The sequence below is a fragment of the Ursus maritimus genome, unplaced genomic scaffold, assembly GCF_017311325.1.
Source record: "Ursus maritimus isolate PB19 unplaced genomic scaffold, ASM1731132v1 scaffold_9, whole genome shotgun sequence".
In the NCBI taxonomy this organism is placed as follows: domain Eukaryota; kingdom Metazoa; phylum Chordata; class Mammalia; order Carnivora; family Ursidae; genus Ursus; species Ursus maritimus.
The window spans coordinates 40,479,778-40,494,149 of NW_024427107.1; positions in this window are offsets into that span (position 1 = coordinate 40,479,778).

Below are 14,372 nucleotides of genomic sequence, written 5' to 3' on the forward strand. Positions count from 1 at the left end.
GGGGGGGGGGGGGGGGGGGGGGGGGGGGGGGGGGGGAGCTGGTCCGAGCCCAGGGCTGCATGGAAGATGCAAGGACTCAGCGAGCTGGACGGCCTGGAGCCAGGCCCTGTTTTCATAGTGAATAAGTCATCTTCATAACGGCAATGCTGAATTATTAGGGAGAAATTAATTCATTCTTTACATAATATTTTAAAAATTATTTACTCAAGTAATCTCTACACCCAACATGTGGCTCGAACTCATGACCCTGAGATCGCAAATCACATGCTCTTCCAAGTGAGCCAGCCCGGCGTCCCTCATGCTTCATATAATCTTAAAAATGCCCCTAATCGGAGTATAATGCAGTCTAGAAGTATTACTAGCAGAGAGGATCAAACTTTTTCAGTTTTGCTGCTTAAAAAGTACAAGTATTGGTTTCATATTAGTGCCAGAATATAACAGAGGTCTTTATCCAATGAGGGAAATATAGAAATCTGCATAGCCAAGAGTGACAGGTATTAGAAATTGTTCAGGGGCGCCTGGGTGGCGCAGTCGTTAAGCGTCTGCCTTCGGCTCAGGGCGTGATCCCGGCGTTCTGGGATCAAGCCCCACATTAGGCTTCTCTGCTGGGAGCCTGCTTCTTCCTCTCCCACTCCCCCTGCTGTGTTCCCTCTCTCGCTGGCTGTCTCTCTCTGTTAAATAAATAAAATTAAAAAAAAAATTGTTCAAAAAGGATATTAACCTGGAACAATGGAATGATTTCCTACAAGTGTGTTATTTGCCTTTTTGCTAAAATAAGGTCTACAATCTATACTCGAAAATCCTTGGGGCCTGGGGAATTTTGGAACTCAGAATTTTTCAGATTTCTTGAAAGGTAGTATGGATATAACGCTGTATGCTATGGAACGGCTCTAGCAGGGTCTAAGGCAGCAAATCAGAATCGAACATACTAATACTTCTACAGTGAAACAGTCATTAGGACAAATAGTGTGTCCTCTAATACTTTCTAAGAAAACATTTTGTAAATCTTTAAATACATGCAGGTTCAAATTCAGCTAAATATGCCCGTGCGTATGCAAACCACGATCATCTACCGGCTCTGGCTGCCTGAGGAGGAGGAGGGCATCAGAGGAGAGGAGCCTCAGTGCCTCACCGGAAGCAGGCTGGAGGTGGCCCCGTGACCGCAGGAGCTGGGTTAAGGGAAGCATTCTAATAGGGGCCTCTTTAAGGACTTCTCATGCCCAATGGTTCATTAATTTAGGTTTCCAACTAAGCAGTTCCTCTTTAAGTACCAAAACCACCATAAACTCACGTACATTGATAAATGTGCGTGGTTCAAGGCCAGCTGTTGACTCCTCACATATTTGCACCATATCATGTAGGTTTTTTCCACCTGTTTACAATTTCATCTTCATCAGCACTATTATCCTCATGGTTATCTATATTTAAAACCACTTCACACACCCATTTGGTTAGGTACTCTAAAAAAGAACAAGTGTTGGCAAGATGGAGAAATGGGAGCCCTTGTGCACTGTTGGTGGGAATGTAAAAATGGCGCAGTCACTGTGGAGAACAGTAAGGCGTTTCTTTAAGAACATAGAATTATCATATAATCAGCAATTCCATACAGTGAGACTTCCGGACACTCAAAAGAATTGGAAGCAGGGTCTCATATATAATGTGTACCCATTTTCATAACAGCATTATTCACAATAGCTAAAATATAGAAGCAACCCAAGTGTCCATTGACTGACGAATGGATAAGCAAAATGTAGGAAAGCATACAATGGAATTTTTCTTTTTAAGATTTTAAGTAATCTCCACACCCAACGTGGGGCTTGAACTCACAACTCAGAGATCAAGAGTCACACACTCCCCCTCTACCGATGGACCCAGCCTGGCGCCCCATACAATGGAATATTATATAGCCTTAAAAAAGAAGGAAGTCCTGCATTACGCCACAACATGGATGAACCTTGGGGGTCCCAATGCAAAGTGAAATAGGCCAGGCACAATAAAGACAAATATTGTATGACTCCATTCCTATAAGATGCTTCAAGTAGTCAAAAATCATAAAGACAGAAGTTGTAATGGTGGTTGCCAGGGACTTGGGAGGTGGGGAGGAAGACTAGGGAGTTGTTGATAGGTATAGAGTTCCCATTTTACAAGATGAGAGGAGTAATGGGGATGGTTAGCAGCAATGGTTGCACAACAGTGTGAGTGTACTTAATACCACTAACTGTGCACCTAAAAATGGTTAAAATGGTAAATTTTATGTGTATTTTACCACAATTAAAAACTGTGTACATACAAAAATCTTAAAAAACAACACTCAAGCAATGTTCTCACTCAAGACATGCACAATTGAAAGGTCAGTGTTGATGTGGAACATTTCTTTGGTGTCAGCTTTATATTCTGGTTGACAAACTTTGGGCAAAATTTCTCTTCTCATTAGTAATATGAAATCCTTCGAAGCCTTCATAGATTGGGTTTCAAACATCACTGTAACCTAAAGTCCACACCAAGCATTTTTAAAAATAAATTTCTAATTTCAAAGTAATCTTAGATTTACAGATGGGTTGCAAAAATAGTAGAGTTTCCGTGAGTTCTGCACCCATCTTCCACTAACATTAAATAACCATGGCATGTTTGTCAAAACTAAGAAATTCGTAGTCGTCTAGTACTGTTAACTAAAGTCCAACGTTTTATCAGATTTCACCAGTTTCCCCACTAATAGCCTTTTTCTTTTTCTGTTCTAGGATCCAATCCAGGACACTTCACTGCATTTAATCATCATGTCTCCTGAGCCCCCTCTAGTTTGTGGTACTTTCATCAGTCTTCCCTTGCTTTCCACAACCTTGAAACTTTTGATGAATACTGGTCACGTATTTTGTAAAATGTCCCTCAATTTGAGTCTAATTTTTCTCATAATCAACGTGTGGTTATGCATCATATCAAAGCCAAGCATTTTTTTAAAGATTTTATTTATTTGACAGAAAGAAACAGTGAGAGAGGGAACACAAGTATGGGGACAAGCAGGCTTCCCGCTGTGCAGGAAGCCTGATGTGGGGCTCGATCCCAGGACCCTGGGATCGGGATCAGGACCTGAGCCGAAGACAGACGCTTATGACTGAGCCACCCAGGCGCCCTGCATTTCTTTCTTTCTTTTTTTTTTTTTTAAGATTTTATTTGTAAGTAATCTCTACACCCAACTTGGGGCTCAAACTCATGACCCTGAGATCAAGAGTCACAGGCTCTACCGAGGGAGCCCCTAGGCACCCCACCCATGCTTTGTTTGCAGAGAAAAGCCCGGGGAGCCGCTATATACCTTTGACTCCCTTGCCGGTTGCTCTATCCAGTTCACCACTCACTGCCCCGTGTTGTTGAGCTTCTCAGGGGTGTCGCTCCAGGAAAGAGCGTTTCATCAGCACTGTCAGTGTGCTCAAATGTTTTCATCACATATGATTTTACCAGATTCATCCATTTCTGATGCTTGCTGATCCTCAGAAGCTCCTCCTGCCTGACGTGCAGGCCGTCTTCTGCAACGATGCTTGCTGAGCTGCGGAGCCAACCTGACGAAGGCTCGGGCACATCTTCCAGGTTCAGTTCTTCATGGTAGATTCTAGCCTGTTCTAGTTATAGTCACTTCTTGTTGAATCCACTCAGCCAACATGTGGTCAAGAGCTTACATTTTGGGGGGCGGCTGGCTGGCTCAGTCAGTAGAGCCTGTGACTCTTGATCTCAGGGTCGTGAGTTCGAGCCCCACGTTGGGGGTAGAGATTACTCTAAAAAGTTTTTTAAAGATTTTATTTATTTATTTTTCAGAGAGAGAGAGAGCACAAGCAGGGGGAGCGGCAGGTAGAAGGAGAAGCAGGCTCCCTGCTCAGCAGGGAGCCCGATGCTGGACCGGAGCTCAGGACCCTGGGATCCTGACCTGAGCCGAAGGCAGATGCTTAACTGACTGAGCCACCCAGATGTCCCTAGATTACTTAAAAAAAATTTTAAAGTCTTTAATTTTTGTCTTATGCAATGTTTTCTTGTTTTTACTAATTCTTGTTCATCATCACTATAAAACTTACACAACTTCTGTTTCTTGTAATGATTCTACTTCATAATCTTTAATAAAATACCTCACAAATGCTCCAGGATTGAGCTTCTGTAATGACTTCACTCTCTTGGCTATATTGTTAATGAGAGATGCTTCTTTTCTTCTATCTTCTCACTATTACCAGGAGGGTATCTTTGACTCTGGTTTTCATGGTTTCAAAAGAACAACAACAAAAAAAGCAACAAAATACCAGCACTCGGCAGATATTTTGAGAGGGATGTTGTAACAGCGGAGTCTTTGGTCAGTTCAAGCCCGTTTTGCCGCAAAATAAGTTTTGGTTTTAAGGGCTTTTCAGATCAGAATGGTAGATAAGGAATTGTGGACCTAATTTTTGGTAGAGAATTTTTTATGCAGTGGAAGAAATATCAGTTTCCTGCTGTATGAAGAAATGCTTCCTGGGCACCTAGAACAGGAACTCTTCTCCCCCTATCCTTTTTTTTTTTAAACCAGAGACCCCTTTAGTCTTGGAACAACATATGTCTAATGACCAAACATATCGAATGCCTGGATAACCAGCCTCATCACACTGAAATGATGTCATTTGTAGAAAGAAACATTTGGACTGGCACTGCAATCCAGGTTATACATAAAACTTATTGGCTTTATAACATAGTTTAAATACATAGTGAAAATAGCACAGATGACTTCTACTAGTTTTACCAGAAGTCCAAGGGTATTACGCTGCAAACTTCCACATAGGTCTCAGGCTCCGCACCCAGAAATCAATGTACGGCACTTAGAAGTACAAAAGTGAGTAACCTGTGGGCTCACACATACAGACGTGAGCCATGGGTGTCCATGGTTCGGGACTTAAAATTTAGCAGGAGACCTGAACAGAACACAGATCATGTCATCAGAAGGCAAAAACCACGGAGAAGTAAAAGGTGGACTTCAGAGCCACGAGTGATGAAGAGTCTGCCCAGAAGAATTAGGGAAGGAACAGGAAGGCTTATCAGAAGTGACACCTGTACGAGACCTTGTAGGATGAGAGGGATGTGAGCGGGTGGGAGAGACGCCTGGGGATCCCCCTCCCCCGACACCTGTGCTCTCCCTCTGGGTCAGTCAGTAACAGATCTCCTAATTCAGCTGCAAGAAAGACGAGGTTTCCCCTTCTCCCTCGAGGCTAGGAGAGGCCGCTGACTGCACTCTGGTTAGCGGAATGTAAGCAGAAATGGGGTATACAACTGAGGCAGTGAGGCATAAAAGTGTGCCCCGTTTGGAGGTCACGGAGTAGCTGAGGGAAGTAGCAGGATGGTATAGAAAAGAGAAGAAATAAAGCCTCGTGCAATTTCTTTGAGCCTGATGCAATACTTTTCTCTCTGTTGTTTCTCAATAGCAATTCACCGCGGCATCTGAGGTGGCCCCTAACACGACAAACAACACAGAGGCGAGCCAGACCCTTGTCCCGTGGGATCAGTACCACCCAACAACAAGAGACTTCCTTAATAGAGCCATTGTCCACCAGTCCACCCGTCGGAGGGGAAAGGCCAGCGCCCTGCCTCCTAAACGGCCCGGTCCCTTTTATATCCCAGCTGTCACCCTGTCAGCCACTTACGTTTATGGAGTATTTACACTGAAAGGAATTACTACCGAGTAGGCCCAATTTCAGTTTACTCTACCGATTGAAAAACAAAGACAGCCACAGGGAATAAATGCAGAAGACCGATCTCTGGACAGTGTGGAATCGACTTCTAAGTTCCTATAGCAAAAATTAGCCCCTCTACAATAATCTAAGGACTGCAGCCCTCCGGTTTCTACCCACGCCAGAGTCGCCTCGTGTGAGGGTGCTGGAGGCGCTTTCTAACGTCTTGGCAATTGGCCCTACATCTTCCGGGCACTCTGACACACTTCCTGGAGTTCCAACTACAACACAGACACCGCTGTGGGATACAACCAGAACCCACATCTCCCGGCGGCCAGACTAGAACGGTTTCCTCCAATATAACAACAGACAGGGCGCCCGTGTGGCTGCGTCGGTGAAGCGTCTGCCTTCGGCTCAGGTCATGATCCCCGGGTCCTGGGATCGAGCCCTGGGTCAGGCTCTCTGCTTAGAGGGGAGTGTGCTTCTCCCTCTGCCCCTCGCCCCACTTGTGTTCTCTCTCTCTCTCAAATAAATAAATAAGATCTTTAAACAGCAGCAACAACAGAGAGAAGTAGAAATAAACCCTGTCAAAATTGACAATCAAATATATAAACTTTGGGTCTGAAACGGATTTTTGTGTAATGACGAGATGGTTGAATTACTAGTAAATGTACTGGCAATGGCACCTCCCCAAACTGGTTTTAAAATAGAAAATGAAAAAAAAAAAAAAAAAAAAAAAAAAAAAAAACAACCACAAAGAATCTCCAAGAAGCAATTTCATGTGTTAACACGACAGACTTTAGAAAACATCAATAAATGTACAAACTCTATTAAAAAATAGGGCACAAATTTTAGTTGGAACATAAAGTAACGTCATCCACTCTTTGTCAAATCTTCCCCTAAACTTTATAACCTCGTGGGTGAATGGTTTACCAATCCAATTTTATTACAAGGTAGATAAATAATTCTTAACCTTATTCACTTTCCTTTAAGAATATACATCCATCTTTTCCTCAGGTCTGCCACTGAAGTACAAGGCCTCAAGAGCCGCCCCCCTGGGCTAATAGTCCCCGCGGACTTCCGCAGACCTCTGGGGCTGCAAATGGCCATTCTCTAGCCCATGTTGTCAGACGCTTTTTTGGTCAAATGTTTTAGGATCAGCAAAACTTTCTCTTTGTTTCAAGTTGTTCTTTAGTTCCAAGGTTTTCTAACTTGCCATAGATTTCTTGATAGATATTTATAATTTTTTTTTCTCCCCGGAAGAGATGCCTGACCTGTAAAAACTCAAGGACTTCTAAGTGCGTCGACCTCACCGGTTGGACCCCCTCCCTGATGGGGGCTATCGACACCATGCGGGCTCATCAGGGAGAAGCCGCTGCTCTTCGTGTCCCCTGGGGCCAGGCTTGGTTTGAAGCAGGAAACGCTGGCCTGGGCCTCTCAGGGTTTCTGAGGCAATGGTGACAGGGGAGGTCCTGGGAGGATGGCCAAGAAATAAGTTGTCGGTTGAAGCCACCACATCTGACTCTATTACTGTTATTCTAGAGGCTTTATCACAGATAAGCCTGGTCAGCTCTTTAATTACTAACCTATTTTTCACCTTTATAAACTTCTCTTGCAGTTATTTTTAGCCTATGAGATAGCTGTATAAAATTTCACTTCATTGATTTCTGTACTATGACCTACTACTATTTTTTTTAAATCTAGGTTCCATGCCCAGCATGCAGCCCAATACAGGGCTTGAACTCATGACCCTGAGATCAAGACCTGAGCTGAGATCAAGCGTTGGACACGTAACCGACTGAGCCACCCAGGTACTCCTATTATGACCTACTCTTGAATATAGTTGTTACATGTTTCTTTGACGTGAATTATTTTATTCCTGTAATTCATTGTTAAGAGCGCCCCATGAGGAAGTCCACAGACTAGAGTGGATTCTTTTTCTATTGTCAGCTTTGCCCAAACTCAAAATCTCCTTCTTTTCCTGTCCTCTTCACCTCCACCTCTATCACACACATCAGTTCTGTGACAGGACCCCCGAACCCCTCCTCTCCGACTCATTCTCCGCTTTTCGCCCTGGGGAGGTTTTCAGTAAATGCTGAGCAACTGATAATATCCATCTCCCTTTTCATTCCTTACATCGGGATGGGAGATTAATTTCGATTTAGTTAAATGTTAAATTTTATATAAGACCATCAGGCCAGGGTGTATTGAAGCAACTCTGGGACACATTCTCTTTAGGCAAATCATTCAACAGCAAAAAAAAAAAAAAAAAAAAAAAAAAAAAAAAAAAAAAAAAAAATCAGTTAATTTTCCCTCATCTTCTAGAGGAAATAAATCCCTCACTTCTTTTAGGAATCCCTTTGATTCCTGTTCCTTTGAATACATGGTTTTTAGTTTATAGAACTTGAAAATAAACTATCACCCCACTAAAAAAAAAAAAAAAAAAGCATTTAAAAATGGCTATTAGTTCACTCCTTAATTAAATGTACTCCCTAATCACTGATTGTGGTGTATTCTCAAGTGAGAGGTCAAACCCTGCGGAGTGCCGTTCATTTTCTACAGTCCCCACGGTTTGCCCCATCATCTTCAGAGAGACCAGGAATTCCTAGCTTTGAGTCTACCCACCTGCTTTTGGCTACCCTTAGTCTATCCCGGTGACAGACAGGAGCCTGTAAGCCCTTCAGAGAATGATGTCCCCGCTTCTCAGGCCACAAGGCCCCCCTCCGAGAGGCCACTGTTCTACCGCTGCAGCCGTCCTGAGTTCCAGAGGGTTTGTTCTGTCTGAATTCCTTATCCACAATCAACATTATAAATGAATCAAGTTGCCAACAAAGTCTAAAATAGAGCGGTGAATTTAAAAATAAATAAAATAAAGTATAGCAGAGAATCACTGACAATCTACACTTGGGCCAAAAGTTTCTAAATAAAGTGGAGCTGATTCAGGGAGGAACCATGGGATACATACATATATATTTTTTGATACAGAATTTCCTGTAGCCTTACTGACTTTGGCAGGTCACACTTCAAGGTTAGAGGAGGCAGCCAAGCAGGAAGGATGCGTGTTAATCGTCCCCGTTTCAAACGAAAACGTGAGGTAAGGGCCCACGTTGAGCGTCTGCTGTGTGCAAGGCACTGCTGATGCCCAGTGAGTGACCACCCCCCCTGGCCAAGGGCCGGGAAGCCCTAAGTGGAGCAGGAGCGGATGTGCTGGGAGTGGTAGAGTGTGCGGCCCAGAGAAGGAAAGAGAGTTCTATCGCACCTCATTGCATCTAAGATGCCACCAGTCGTAAGAAAGCCCTTCTTATGTGTCACTAAGAACAAACACTGTCACTTACACTAGGACATGCCATGGAGTATAAGACGTGTGGATGTCGCAGGTGTTCAAGTGAGACTAAACACGCCCCTTAAAAACGGAAGTTTCCGCGGTGAGGGGAATGGAAAGCAAGAAGTTGTAGAAAACTCAGAGGAAATAGAATACTTAGCAGGAAAAGCCGATTTAAACAAGCGCAGCCGATAAAATATTTTGGACCCATCCCACCAGATGCTAAGCCACTACAAGTCCTATTTAGGGAGTCCCAGGCACCCCTCTTACTGGCCCACACGAAAGCCAACGGCCCCCGTCGCTGCAGTCCCTGGGCGGCCATCTCCCGGCCGCAAGAAGGCCAGCAGGTGGTCTAGAAGAAGGGGGCCGGCTGGGGCTGGAGGCCACGCTGGCTGCCCTCCCTCCCGCCATCCCCGCGGCGGGCGCGCCGGTGCCCTTCCAGAACTCCTCCTCCCAGCTCCGCACCCCCGGCGGCCGCAACGCAGCTGTCGGCGCAAGGGCCGCGTGCACACCCCACAAACAGCCCGCAGCAGTCCCGCATTCGGGGTGCCACACTCAGCGGGGCCGTCCCGCGCCTCCCGGTCGCGGGGTCTCGGCCGCACTCACAGCGCCCCGCCCCCGCCCTCCTCCTCCCCTGCACACGCGGCTGGCTCGAAAGCTCTTCGACGGCTCTCGGGGAAGCCGGCAGAGCCCAGCCCGAACCGGCTCAAGCAAACCCAGAAATGCTAGCTCACCCGACGCAGCAGTCCAGGGGTTGAGCGGGGTCAAGGCATGGTCCGGGGCAGGGCCGTCTCGCCTTCCCTTCTGCTGCCCTGCGCGCCGGCTCTGGCCCTGCACATCCCCCTTGCGGGCTGAGGTCACGCCTGCCGTTCCAGGTTCTCGCGCTGCGGGACTGCGGTCAGGTGGAAGTGGTCTCCGGCGCTCTCTGCAGGCCCACAAAGAGCCTCGAACGCATCTCGTTCGCTTTCGTGGGGCCACAGCCCTGTCCCCGGGCGCACCCACGGCTGTGGCCAGGGGCGCGCGTTCGGGCTGGGCCAGGCCCGACTCCGGCGCTCACTCCCCGAGCTGCGAGTCACTGATGCCGGCTAACGTGGGGCACGCGGGCAGGCACAGTCGATCCCTAGACGAAAATCCCGATGCTCTTGTCCAGAGGAAAATGGTGACAGAATGTCCACAAAACAATACATTTCTGCTTCCCTCGATGCTTCTCATAATAACGGATGTATTCTCCTCTTGACAACACCCTTGGCGTCAGTTAGAGAAGGCTGTCCCGGGGGCCCACACGGGCTCCTCACTTGCTGGCCTCAGTTGTCTCTGTCAGAGACAAGACACAGTCACCTGCTGAGAGAGAAGGCCAGCTGTGGGCTGGGGGGTGGTCTCAAAGTGCGGTCCCTGGACCAACAGCAGCAGCCACACCGGGAACTTACTAGAAATACATATAATTGGGCCCCGCCCCAGAGTTACTGATTATGTTTCAGGATTTTTCCTTTAGTGCCTATGGTTCTTGGTCACGCGGCTTGGAAGAACGAAGGGGTAGGGTAGGCCAGACGAAGGGCGCTGGACAGCAGTTTACTGAGCAACTGAGCAACGTGGGAAGCTCCGGAGGAGAGAGGGGACCCAGGACGGTTGCCGGGGAGTTTCTAAGTGGAGGGGTTTTTATGGGCTTGCTGGCGGGCTGTTTTGATCTGATTAGCCCTCCCTGCACCTGCCACCCAATCAGGTTGTCGTCCACTCCCTCCTCTACCTATCAGGGAGTTGTTCACGTGGGAAAGGGTGGAGGGCTCCTTTCAGGGTGGTGTAGAATAACAGGATGGGGGCTTTTGCCTTTCAAGGCTAGTTTGCTCTTAGGACAGGGGGCCCCTTGCCCCTGCCTGCCTTTCTACCCACCATCCGCCATTAATTAGACACTTGGGAGGTGGGACCCAGTGATGGTGTTTGAACAAGCCCTCTAGGTAATTCTTTTTTTTTCTCCAAGTTTTTATTTAAATTCCAGTTAGTTAACACAGTGTAATCTTAGTTTCAGGTGTAGAATTTAGTGATTCATCACTTACACACAACACCCAGTGCTCATCACAAGTGCTCTCATTAATCCCCATTGCCCGTTTAACCCATCCCCCTGCCCACCTCCATTCCAGCAACCCTCAGTTTGTTCTCTATAGTCTGTTTCTTGGATTTCCTTCCCCCCTCCCAGGTTCACTGGTTCCTTAAATTCCACATATGGTATTTGTCTTTCTCTGACTGACTTATTTCACTTAGCATAACACTCTCTAGCCCCATCCACATCATTGTAAATGGCAAGAATTCATTCCTTTTTGGGGCTGAATAATATTCCATTGTGTATTTTATATATATATACCACATCTTCTTTTTTTTTTTTTTTTTAAAGATTTTATTTATTTATTCGACAGGACAGAGACAGCCAGCGAGAGAGGGAACACAAGCAGGGGGAGTGGGAGAGGAAGAAGCAGGCTCACAGCGGAGGAGCCTGATGTGGGGCTCGATCCCACAACGCCGGGATCACGCCCTGAGCCGAAGGCAGACGCCCAACCGCTGTGCCACCCAGGCGCCCCTATACCACATCTTCTTTATCCATTCCTCTGTCAATGGGCATCTGGGCTCTTTCCATAATTTGGCTATTGTTGATAATGCTGCTACAAACTTTGGGGTGCATGTATCCCTTTGAATCAGTATTTTTGTATCCTTTGGATACCTAGTAGTATTATTCCAAGGATCGTAGGGTAGTTTTATTTCTAACTTTTTGAGAAACCTCCATATTGTTTTCCAGAGTGGCTGCAGAGCCCTCCAGGTAATTCTGATGTTCACTCAAGTTTGAGAACCGTTGGGCTAGAGCTTTGCTACAGAAAATGTGGTCCATGAGCTCACAGCATGGATATCACTTGGGAGCTAATTAGAAATGCAGAATCTCTGGCCCCACCCTAGACCTACTGGATCAGAGTCTGCATTTTTTTAAAAAATTTTTCGAGAGAGAGAGAGAGTATTCATACCCATGTGCATGTATGAGCAGAGGTAGGGGTAGAGGGAAGGGACAGAGGGAGAGAGAGAGAGAATCTCAAGCAGGCTCCTAGCCTGAGGCGGGCCTCGATCTCCGGACCCTGAGATCATGACTTGAGCCGAAATCAGGAGTCGGACTCCCAACTGACTGAGCCACCCAAGTGCCCCACAGAATCTGTATTCTTACTAAGATTTCCCACATGATTCGTTTACACTTTAAAGTTTGATAGCACTGGACTTGGAGGCTTGAAGAGAGTAGAGAAGGGGAAGTGCACAGAGTTGACCGGGGGCACACAGGAGGATGGCTGAAGAATGGCACTTGAGCTTGTGTACCCGAAGTATCGCATGGTCCTGACCCCCACAACTGTGTGATACCCTCCAGTGGCTCTTGGGCAACTCGAGCATAGAAACGAAGTCCTGGGCCGAGGCTGACATGACACTGAGGGTTAGTGGAGCAGGCATGTTGGGAAGATAAGAGATTCAGTTGGGCAGGCGATCATGCGGATGGCCAACGGGTGCTGAAGGGGGTCTAGGCTGAATGGGGGGAGGGTGGCCGAGGAGAAAGAGGGTGGCAGCCTGAGTGTTTCTAGCAACTTGAAGCAGGTAAAGTGGCAGAAAGAGCCACATGGCAGTGGGGGTACAGGCCTGAGTGAGGAAGGATCTGCCCCCAGGCTCCCTGGGTCACTAGCGGCTGGATTTTTTTGTAACTGTAGAATTCATAGCAGCTGGCTTTTTCAAATCCAGCAATGGAAAGAGAGTCTCTGTTGCTTCAAGTCCGTGACCTCTAGACTCTTTCGAAGGGTTTGCCTGATTGGTCAGTCCCATCCAGGAGAATGTCTTTTTTTTATCTTAAAAGCAACTAATTAAGACTGTGATTATGTCTGCAAAATCCCCACCTTCGCCATAGAATGTCAACTAATCTGGGAGCAACATCCCATCACCTTTGTCGTATTCTATCGGTGAGAAGAAGTAACAGGTTCGAACCCCCTGAAGGGGCAGGGGTTGGTTGTAGAAGCTGTGACTTACAGGGGTCACCTGAGGGGGTGTCACCGTGTACTGGGAGGAAGCCGGCTCTCATTTTCTCTCATGCCTTCACTGCGTAGTCCTGGTGACACATATAATGACAGAATTGCTAACTGCTGCGTCTGTGAGAAGCCGATTCACTAATTAGAGCAGTGTGTTTGTGAGATTGTGTCCTCGCTTTCCTTTTCCAGCGGAAATACTGACTCCCAGTTGACTTCTTTCCTTCCCCTTTCCTTTCACTGAGGTTATGTCCTCATTTCTAATAGTTCGGCTCAATTGCTCTTGCTTCCCATTTAGGGGCCCTCCTCTCCCCTCCTCACTCCCTGGTTGATTTTCATTTTTTATTGGGAGTGCTGGAAGCATTTCTATGGTTCTAGGAGTCAGAGCTGTGCGAACAGGGATGCCCAGAGAAATGAGCCCCCGCCTCCGCCCTATCCTCACGAACCTGCTCCAATTCCTTCCTTTGGTCCAACTCTTTCTTACCAGTCTCTGTAGTTTCAGGTTTATTCCTCCAGTATTTTGCACAAATGTGTGTTTTCTTTTTTAAGATTTTAAGAAAAATTTTATTTAAATTCAATTAATTAACATATAGTGTATTATTAGTTCCAGGGGTAGAGGTCAGTGATTCATCAGTTGCATATAACACCCAGCGCTCATCACATCACGTGCCCTCCTTACTGTCCCCAGTTACCCCATCCTCCTACAACAACCTCCCCTCCAGCAACCCTCAGTTTGTTCCCTAGAGTTAGGGGTCTCTTACGGTTCGTTTCCCTCTTTGATTTCATCTTATTTTCTTTCTCCCTCCCTTCCCTAGGATCTGCTGCATTGTTTCTTAAATTCCACATAAGTGAAATCATATGATCATATAATCTTTTTGATTGACTTATTTCGCTTGGCATTATACCCTCTAGTTCCATCCATCATTGTAAATGGTAGGATTTCATATTTTTTTGATAGCTGAGTAATAGTCCATTGTGTATATATACCACTTCTTCTTTATCCATTCACCTGTCAATGGACACCTAGGCTCTTCCCACAGTTTTAAAAGATTTTGTTTATTTGAGAGAGAGAGAGAGCGAGAGAGAGCGAGCATGAGCAGGCGGAGGGACAGAGGAAGAGTTAGAAGCAAACTCTCCGCTGAGCAGGGAGCCTGATGCGGGACTCGATCTCAGGACCCTGAGATTATGACCTGAGCTGAAGGCAGATGCTTAACTGACTGAGCCACCCAAGTGCCCCCAAATGTGTGTTTTCTTATATTCTTTCTTACATGAAGGGCAGCTTAGTGTACTCTTTTGTGCTTTGCTTCTAAGAGTCTCAGAAATCATTCTAGATCAGTTCACAGAGCT